We start from the raw sequence: 11061 nt of genomic DNA, 5'->3' as shown, positions 1-11061 counted from the left end.
TGAGTCTTTTAGTTCTAAACCAAATTCTCTAAGAGTCATTTTCACTTCATAGTGTTGGTAAAGTAATGCCTCTAATGAATGATCACTACTTATATGAAAACTATAGTATAGTATGAAAACATCTAAAATGAGAGTACACACTATTACTATTTAATGTCAAATTGCCTCAGCAAAATCAAAAGAATGTGATAAAGATGGGAATGACAGCAATCACAGCACTATAACTTCCATTTGCATGGCCCTGTTGTTGGAAGTTCTTGATATAATGCTAGAGTGTTAGGAAAAAATAAGAGAGAGAGAGAGAAAAACAATGGAAGGGGAAAAGTCCCACATTGATTGGGGAGGAAGGTTTTTCCTTGTTTTTATAATGTAGTGCTTTAGCACTACTTAGTTGAGTAAGTTGGAGGTGTGTGTTACTCCACACACACACGCGCGCGCGCGCGCCGAGCCGAGCCGGGTCGGGTCGGGTCGGGCTCGGGCCTCGGGACTTGGGGTCTTGGGGAATGCGATGCGCGGGCGTGGGTCCTTGTTATCTTTTTGGAGAAATTTTATTTCCTTTTCCTTGTTAACAGAATATTCCAAGTATCCGTTTTTGACTGTTGGGATTTTCTGACTGTTGTGGGAATTAATCAGCCATTAATCCCTTGATTTTAGCTGATTAATTCACTCCCTTGTTTCTTGCCTCGTTTGTTGACTGACTAGATTAATCTGGTCATCTTCTTGGCCAGGTTCTTCCCACCTTTTATGCTTCCCGTTTTTCCTCTTCACCCTATAAATATTCGGTGGTTTTCTCAGCCAAAACATAACACACAATCAGTCTTCTCTCTTCTCTAAAATTATTTAAACACATGTTCTTCCTGTTCTGTTTTCTGGGCAAGTATTCTGAGTGCACATAAACTCCGGCGCCGTGCTTATCCTGGAGGGCGACCGCAATTGTCTACTGCACCGGGAGGTAGCGCGGAATCGTCTTTTAGGTCAGTGGTTCTCCACGACGCGGCTATTGTCAGTTTGGTTCACGCATCAAGAGATAAGTTATTTCTGTTTATTGCTTATTAGTATAACAATCTAAAAGACGATCATGGCTTCCAAATTCCTTGTTCCTGATATGTCTAAACTAGAACCTCTTGATGGAAAGAATTATAAACGTTGGGCTGTTAGGATGCGTTTTTATTTGGAGCAGATTGATGTTGCATATGTTCTTGATGATATTGTTGAACCTGTTGATAAAGATGATTTGTCTGAATATGAGATTAAGTTTTTTAAGGATGATAGAACTTGTAAGGGCATGTTGTTGCATTATATGTCGAATAGTCTGTTGGATATTTATATGGGTTTTCATCATGCTAAGGATATTTGGGATGCTTTAGAGAAAAAATATGGAACTGATGATGCTGGTACTAAACGTTATTGTGTTAGTAAGTGGTTAAGTTTTCAAGTTGTTGATGATAAGCCTATTATTGATCAGATTCATGCCTATGAGAGTGTTTGTATTAATATGGCTGCTGAAGGTCTGTCTATTTGTGATACTACCCTTGCTATTGTTCTGATTGAGAAACTCCCTCCCTCTTGGAAGGATTTTCGTAACCAACTCATGAACAAAAAGAAAGACCTAACCTTAGAGGAACTTGCTGCCCACCTCAAAATTGAGGAGGAAAACCGTATCAAAGACAAAGCCCCTTCTGTTTTCCCTTCCTCTTCTTCTGCCAAAGCCAACCTTGTTGAACCCAAATCAAACAACCAGTCCAAAGCCAAAAACAGTAACCTTAAGCCTAATGGGAAAATTCAGAAGTACAAGTTTAAGGGGATCTGTTATGAGTGTGGTATGACTGGTCACAGAGCTAGAGATTGCAGGGTCAAGAAGAAGAATGGGCAAAGTCAAGCAAACCTTATTGAAGATTCTGACGTTATTGTTGCTGTTGTTTTAGAAGCTAACTTTACAGGTAATGCTGCTGAGTGGATTGTTGACACTGGAGCTACCAGACACATCTGCGCCAACAAGGACATGTTCACTACCTATGACAAGGTTGAAGGTGAAAATGTCTTCATGGGCAACTCAGCCTCTGCATCTATCCAAGGCAAAGGGAAAATCGTTCTCACTCTCACTTCTGGAAAATTGCTTACTCTCACTAATGTTTTGCATGTTCCAGAAATGCGCAGGAATTTAATTTCTGGCAGTTTGCTCATGAAAGCTGGACTGAAGCTCTCCTTTGATTCTGATAGATTAGTTCTTACTCGCAATGGGGAATTTGTGGGGAAGGGCTTTTGTAATGGGGGGCTTTTTACTCTTGATGTTAAAATTGACACTATGAATAAGAATGCTAGTACTTCTTCTGCTTATATTGCTGAGTCTATTGATTTATGGCATGCTAGATTAGGCCACGTTAATTTTGATTCTGTTAAAAGGCTTAAACACTTAAATTTGATTCCAAGTTTTTCTAAAACTGATTTTTCGAAATGTCAAGTTTGTGTTGAAGCCAAATTTACTAAAAAGCCATTTAAATCAGTAGATAGACAGACTGAAGTACTGGAACTTGTTCATAGTGACTTAGGTGATTTTAATAATCACGAAAGCAGAGGGGGTAAAAAGTATTATATTACTTTTGTTGATGATTGTTCACGCTTTTGCATGGTTTATCTTCTCAGGTCTAAGGACGAAGCTGAGGAAATGTTCCTCAAATATAAAGCTGAGGTAGAAAACCAGTTAGACAAAAAGATCAAGAGAGTTAGGAGTGACAGGGGTGGTGAGTACAGCCCTGACACTCTTAAGGCATTTTGTGAGCAACTTGGCATTGTTCATGAGACGACGGCTCCCTATTCACCCGAACAAAACGGTATAGCTGAAAGGAAAAATAGAACTTTAAAGAATATGATGAATTCTATGCTTATTAGTTCTGGGCTTCCTAATAACATGTGGGGGGAGGCTATTCTTTCTGCTTGTCATGTTTTGAACAGGGTTCCTCACAAGAAGCTTGACAAGACTCCATACGAAATATGGAAAGGTCGAGCGCCAAACCTGAAATACTTGAAAGTGTGGGGGTGCCTAGCAAAAGTAGGCATACCTAGTTTCAAGAGGGATAAAATTGGTCCCAAAACTGTTGATGCTATTTTTATTGGCTATGCTTATCAAAGTGCAGCTTATCGTTTCTTTGTTAAAGGTGCTAACAACTCTTATGCAGGTGGTCATATCATTGAAGCAAGAGATGCTGAGTTCTTTGAGAACATTTTTCCTTTGAAAATGTCTCCTTCTAATGATAGTGAATTGCATGCTAGTAGTTCTGTTAGTTTACCTATTGCTAATGCTCCTATTACTAACGATGATTCTGTTTTGGAGCCAAGGAGAAGCAAAAGGGCAAGAAAGGAAAATAGTTTTGGTCCTGATTTTATTACTTCTTATTTATCTGAATCTTCCTTAATTGATGATGATTTTGTGCATATTTTTGTTTTGGAAGATGATCCAAGAACCTATGATGAGGCAATGAGGTCAGTTGATGCTGTTTTTTGGAAAGAAGCAATTGATAGTGAATTACAATCAATTCTCAATAATAACACTTGGGAATTGGTTGAACTTCCTAGAGGTTGTAAGCCCATTACTTGTAAATGGATCTTTCGGAAAAAATTAAAAGCCGATGGATCCATAGACAAGTATAAGGCAAGGATAGTGGTAAGGGGTTTTACTCAAAAGTTTGGCATTGATTATTTTGATACTTACTCCCCTGTTACTAAAATTGCAACCATTAGGACTTTAATTGCTCTTGCTTGCATTTTTGGTCTTGTTGTTCATCAAATGGATGTCAAAACTGCTTTTTTGAATGGTGACTTGGATGAGGAGATTTACTTGGTCCAACCTGAAGGGTTCGTTGTTCCAGGACAAGAGGAGAAGGTTTGTAAGTTAGTCAAGGCATTGTATGGGCTTAAACAAGCTCCAAAGCAATGGCATGACAAATTCGATAAGACTATGACTGGTAATGGTTTTCATGTTAATGAAGGTGACTCTTGTGTTTATTTTAAGCATGATAGTCATGGTTGTGTAATTATTTGTCTCTATGTGGATGATATGTTGATTTTTGGGACTGACTTGGATCGTGTAAATGAGACAAAACAGTTTTTGAGTTCGAACTTTGAAATGAAAGACATGGGTGAGGCAGATGTGATTTTGGGAGTAAAAATCAAAAGGACTCCAAATGGCATCTGTCTTAATCAGTCACACTATGTTGAAAAAATTCTTAAAAAGTTTGACTCATTTAATGTCGATCCAGTTAAGACTCCCTATGACCCAAGTTTCCACTTAAAGAAAAATAATGGTAATCCAGTTAATCAGTCTGAATATGCTAGAATTATTGGTAGTGTTATGTTTCTTATGAACTACACTAGACCTGACATTGCTTATTCTGTTAGTAGGTTGAGCAGGTACACTCATAATCCAAGCAGTGATCATTGGATTGCTCTAAGGAGGTTGCTTAGGTACCTTAAGGGTACTATGGATTGGGGTTTGCACTACTCCAAATTTCCTGGAGTTTTGGAGGGCTTTTGTGATGCCAACTGGGTATCCGATAATGATGAAGTTAACTCCACTAGTGGCTATGTCTTCACCCTTGGGGGTGGAGCCGTATCCTGGAAATCTTGTAAGCAATCTTGTACTGCTATGTCTACTATGGAATCTGAGTTTATTGCTCTTGAATTGGCAGGTCATGAGGCAGAATGGTTGAGGAACATGCTTGCAGATATTCCACTGTGGGGGAAGCCAGCTCCTTCAGTTGCACTTCATTGTGATTCGCAAGCTGCTATTGCTGTTGCACACAACCATGCCTATAATGGGAAGAAGAGACACATCCGTCTGAGGCATAAAGCCGTCAGAAATTTGTTGTCTGAAGGGGTGATATCACTGGACTATGTAAAGTCCGAAAAGAACATTGCGGATCCGTTAACTAAAGGCCTATGTAAAAAACTAGTTTTGGAAACATCGGAAGAGATGGGGCTAAAGCCCGTTGTATGAATTGTGAAATAATGAACTCCTACTCACTATGAGTTCAAAGGGGAACGTTATGTAATAATTCGGAAGCACATTTTTTATTTGTCCATCTCTAGATGTTTGTTTTGTGCTTAGCTACATATGAGAAAGAGGATGAGCATACGGCTCTTAATGAACCCATATCCATATTTTTGGAGGTGTGTTGTAGCTCACACTTGATGGAGTTCACCTACTTAGGTGTGGAAGTGTGGCCGCTTCCTATGAGTATTTCGTGGGCTTATACTCTAGAGCACCTATGAGCATCCAGGCTGGACGTATGGCCAGTATAATGCGTCACCTTTATTCGCGGAATTTCAGAATATTATACATGTTCAATTGTGTGGCTCAAAGTGACGGGTCCCTAACTCCCTATTGAGTTCAAGACGAAGGTCACTTGGTAGGTGAGGGATCATAGCTTGATGTCCACTATGTGTTAATTCAAGTCGCGAGACATTGACACTTATGCAATTGTTTTGTTTTGCCCAGAATTCATTTTTTTCTTTCATTCTTTTCATATCTTCGAACCTGTGGGGGATTGTTGGAAGTTCTTGATATAATGCTAGAGTGTTAGGAAAAAATAAGAGAGAGAGAGAGAAAAACAATGGAAGGGGAAAAGTCCCACATTGATTGGGGAGGAAGGTTTTTCCTTGTTTTTATAATGTAGTGCTTTAGCACTACTTAGTTGAGTAAGTTGGAGGTGTGTGTTACTCCACACACACACGCGCGCGCGCGCGCCGAGCCGAGCCGGGTCGGGTCGGGTCGGGCTCGGGCCTCGGGACTTGGGGTCTTGGGGAATGCGATGCGCGGGCGTGGGTCCTTGTTATCTTTTTGGAGAAATTTTATTTCCTTTTCCTTGTTAACAGAATATTCCAAGTATCCGTTTTTGACTGTTGGGATTTTCTGACTGTTGTGGGAATTAATCAGCCATTAATCCCTTGATTTTAGCTGATTAATTCACTCCCTTGTTTCTTGCCTCGTTTGTTGACTGACTAGATTAATCTGGTCATCTTCTTGGCCAGGTTCTTCCCACCTTTTATGCTTCCCGTTTTTCCTCTTCACCCTATAAATATTCGGTGGTTTTCTCAGCCAAAACATAACACACAATCAGTCTTCTCTCTTCTCTAAAATTATTTAAACACATGTTCTTCCTGTTCTGTTTTCTGGGCAAGTATTCTGAGTGCACATAAACTCCGGCGCCGTGCTTATCCTGGAGGGCGACCGCAATTGTCTACTGCACCGGGAGGTAGCGCGGAATCGTCTTTTAGGTCAGTGGTTCTCCACGACGCGGCTATTGTCAGTTTGGTTCACGCATCAAGAGATAAGTTATTTCTGTTTATTGCTTATTAGTATAACAATCTAAAAGACGATCATGGCTTCCAAATTCCTTGTTCCTGATATGTCTAAACTAGAACCTCTTGATGGAAAGAATTATAAACGTTGGGCTGTTAGGATGCGTTTTTATTTGGAGCAGATTGATGTTGCATATGTTCTTGATGATATTGTTGAACCTGTTGATAAAGATGATTTGTCTGAATATGAGATTAAGTTTTTTAAGGATGATAGAACTTGTAAGGGCATGTTGTTGCATTATATGTCGAATAGTCTGTTGGATATTTATATGGGTTTTCATCATGCTAAGGATATTTGGGATGCTTTAGAGAAAAAATATGGAACTGATGATGCTGGTACTAAACGTTATTGTGTTAGTAAGTGGTTAAGTTTTCAAGTTGTTGATGATAAGCCTATTATTGATCAGATTCATGCCTATGAGAGTGTTTGTATTAATATGGCTGCTGAAGGTCTGTCTATTTGTGATACTACCCTTGCTATTGTTCTGATTGAGAAACTCCCTCCCTCTTGGAAGGATTTTCGTAACCAACTCATGAACAAAAAGAAAGACCTAACCTTAGAGGAACTTGCTGCCCACCTCAAAATTGAGGAGGAAAACCGTATCAAAGACAAAGCCCCTTCTGTTTTCCCTTCCTCTTCTTCTGCCAAAGCCAACCTTGTTGAACCCAAATCAAACAACCAGTCCAAAGCCAAAAACAGTAACCTTAAGCCTAATGGGAAAATTCAGAAGTACAAGTTTAAGGGGATCTGTTATGAGTGTGGTATGACTGGTCACAGAGCTAGAGATTGCAGGGTCAAGAAGAAGAATGGGCAAAGTCAAGCAAACCTTATTGAAGATTCTGACGTTATTGTTGCTGTTGTTTTAGAAGCTAACTTTACAGGTAATGCTGCTGAGTGGATTGTTGACACTGGAGCTACCAGACACATCTGCGCCAACAAGGACATGTTCACTACCTATGACAAGGTTGAAGGTGAAAATGTCTTCATGGGCAACTCAGCCTCTGCATCTATCCAAGGCAAAGGGAAAATCGTTCTCACTCTCACTTCTGGAAAATTGCTTACTCTCACTAATGTTTTGCATGTTCCAGAAATGCGCAGGAATTTAATTTCTGGCAGTTTGCTCATGAAAGCTGGACTGAAGCTCTCCTTTGATTCTGATAGATTAGTTCTTACTCGCAATGGGGAATTTGTGGGGAAGGGCTTTTGTAATGGGGGGCTTTTTACTCTTGATGTTAAAATTGACACTATGAATAAGAATGCTAGTACTTCTTCTGCTTATATTGCTGAGTCTATTGATTTATGGCATGCTAGATTAGGCCACGTTAATTTTGATTCTGTTAAAAGGCTTAAACACTTAAATTTGATTCCAAGTTTTTCTAAAACTGATTTTTCGAAATGTCAAGTTTGTGTTGAAGCCAAATTTACTAAAAAGCCATTTAAATCAGTAGATAGACAGACTGAAGTACTGGAACTTGTTCATAGTGACTTAGGTGATTTTAATAATCACGAAAGCAGAGGGGGTAAAAAGTATTATATTACTTTTGTTGATGATTGTTCACGCTTTTGCATGGTTTATCTTCTCAGGTCTAAGGACGAAGCTGAGGAAATGTTCCTCAAATATAAAGCTGAGGTAGAAAACCAGTTAGACAAAAAGATCAAGAGAGTTAGGAGTGACAGGGGTGGTGAGTACAGCCCTGACACTCTTAAGGCATTTTGTGAGCAACTTGGCATTGTTCATGAGACGACGGCTCCCTATTCACCCGAACAAAACGGTATAGCTGAAAGGAAAAATAGAACTTTAAAGAATATGATGAATTCTATGCTTATTAGTTCTGGGCTTCCTAATAACATGTGGGGGGAGGCTATTCTTTCTGCTTGTCATGTTTTGAACAGGGTTCCTCACAAGAAGCTTGACAAGACTCCATACGAAATATGGAAAGGTCGAGCGCCAAACCTGAAATACTTGAAAGTGTGGGGGTGCCTAGCAAAAGTAGGCATACCTAGTTTCAAGAGGGATAAAATTGGTCCCAAAACTGTTGATGCTATTTTTATTGGCTATGCTTATCAAAGTGCAGCTTATCGTTTCTTTGTTAAAGGTGCTAACAACTCTTATGCAGGTGGTCATATCATTGAAGCAAGAGATGCTGAGTTCTTTGAGAACATTTTTCCTTTGAAAATGTCTCCTTCTAATGATAGTGAATTGCATGCTAGTAGTTCTGTTAGTTTACCTATTGCTAATGCTCCTATTACTAACGATGATTCTGTTTTGGAGCCAAGGAGAAGCAAAAGGGCAAGAAAGGAAAATAGTTTTGGTCCTGATTTTATTACTTCTTATTTATCTGAATCTTCCTTAATTGATGATGATTTTGTGCATATTTTTGTTTTGGAAGATGATCCAAGAACCTATGATGAGGCAATGAGGTCAGTTGATGCTGTTTTTTGGAAAGAAGCAATTGATAGTGAATTACAATCAATTCTCAATAATAACACTTGGGAATTGGTTGAACTTCCTAGAGGTTGTAAGCCCATTACTTGTAAATGGATCTTTCGGAAAAAATTAAAAGCCGATGGATCCATAGACAAGTATAAGGCAAGGATAGTGGTAAGGGGTTTTACTCAAAAGTTTGGCATTGATTATTTTGATACTTACTCCCCTGTTACTAAAATTGCAACCATTAGGACTTTAATTGCTCTTGCTTGCATTTTTGGTCTTGTTGTTCATCAAATGGATGTCAAAACTGCTTTTTTGAATGGTGACTTGGATGAGGAGATTTACTTGGTCCAACCTGAAGGGTTCGTTGTTCCAGGACAAGAGGAGAAGGTTTGTAAGTTAGTCAAGGCATTGTATGGGCTTAAACAAGCTCCAAAGCAATGGCATGACAAATTCGATAAGACTATGACTGGTAATGGTTTTCATGTTAATGAAGGTGACTCTTGTGTTTATTTTAAGCATGATAGTCATGGTTGTGTAATTATTTGTCTCTATGTGGATGATATGTTGATTTTTGGGACTGACTTGGATCGTGTAAATGAGACAAAACAGTTTTTGAGTTCGAACTTTGAAATGAAAGACATGGGTGAGGCAGATGTGATTTTGGGAGTAAAAATCAAAAGGACTCCAAATGGCATCTGTCTTAATCAGTCACACTATGTTGAAAAAATTCTTAAAAAGTTTGACTCATTTAATGTCGATCCAGTTAAGACTCCCTATGACCCAAGTTTCCACTTAAAGAAAAATAATGGTAATCCAGTTAATCAGTCTGAATATGCTAGAATTATTGGTAGTGTTATGTTTCTTATGAACTACACTAGACCTGACATTGCTTATTCTGTTAGTAGGTTGAGCAGGTACACTCATAATCCAAGCAGTGATCATTGGATTGCTCTAAGGAGGTTGCTTAGGTACCTTAAGGGTACTATGGATTGGGGTTTGCACTACTCCAAATTTCCTGGAGTTTTGGAGGGCTTTTGTGATGCCAACTGGGTATCCGATAATGATGAAGTTAACTCCACTAGTGGCTATGTCTTCACCCTTGGGGGTGGAGCCGTATCCTGGAAATCTTGTAAGCAATCTTGTACTGCTATGTCTACTATGGAATCTGAGTTTATTGCTCTTGAATTGGCAGGTCATGAGGCAGAATGGTTGAGGAACATGCTTGCAGATATTCCACTGTGGGGGAAGCCAGCTCCTTCAGTTGCACTTCATTGTGATTCGCAAGCTGCTATTGCTGTTGCACACAACCATGCCTATAATGGGAAGAAGAGACACATCCGTCTGAGGCATAAAGCCGTCAGAAATTTGTTGTCTGAAGGGGTGATATCACTGGACTATGTAAAGTCCGAAAAGAACATTGCGGATCCGTTAACTAAAGGCCTATGTAAAAAACTAGTTTTGGAAACATCGGAAGAGATGGGGCTAAAGCCCGTTGTATGAATTGTGAAATAATGAACTCCTACTCACTATGAGTTCAAAGGGGAACGTTATGTAATAATTCGGAAGCACATTTTTTATTTGTCCATCTCTAGATGTTTGTTTTGTGCTTAGCTACATATGAGAAAGAGGATGAGCATACGGCTCTTAATGAACCCATATCCATATTTTTGGAGGTGTGTTGTAGCTCACACTTGATGGAGTTCACCTACTTAGGTGTGGAAGTGTGGCCGCTTCCTATGAGTATTTCGTGGGCTTATACTCTAGAGCACCTATGAGCATCCAGGCTGGACGTATGGCCAGTATAATGCGTCACCTTTATTCGCGGAATTTCAGAATATTATACATGTTCAATTGTGTGGCTCAAAGTGACGGGTCCCTAACTCCCTATTGAGTTCAAGACGAAGGTCACTTGGTAGGTGAGGGATCATAGCTTGATGTCCACTATGTGTTAATTCAAGTCGCGAGACATTGACACTTATGCAATTGTTTTGTTTTGCCCAGAATTCATTTTTTTCTTTCATTCTTTTCATATCTTCGAACCTGTGGGGGATTGTTGGAAGTTCTTGATATAATGCTAGAGTGTTAGGAAAAAATAAGAGAGAGAGAGAGAAAAACAATGGAAGGGGAAAAGTCCCACATTGATTGGGGAGGAAGGTTTTTCCTTGTTTTTATAATGTAGTGCTTTAGCACTACTTAGTTGAGTAAGTTGGAGGTGTGTGTTACTCCACACACACACGCGCGCGCGCGCGCCGAGCCGAGCCGGGTCGGG

The sequence above is a fragment of the Chenopodium album genome, chromosome 14 (assembly GCF_948465745.1).
Source record: "Chenopodium album chromosome 14, dcCheAlbu1.1, whole genome shotgun sequence".
In the NCBI taxonomy this organism is placed as follows: domain Eukaryota; kingdom Viridiplantae; phylum Streptophyta; class Magnoliopsida; order Caryophyllales; family Amaranthaceae; genus Chenopodium; species Chenopodium album.
The sequence above is the reverse complement of the archived record's forward strand: the minus strand, read 5'-3'. Positions refer to the sequence as shown.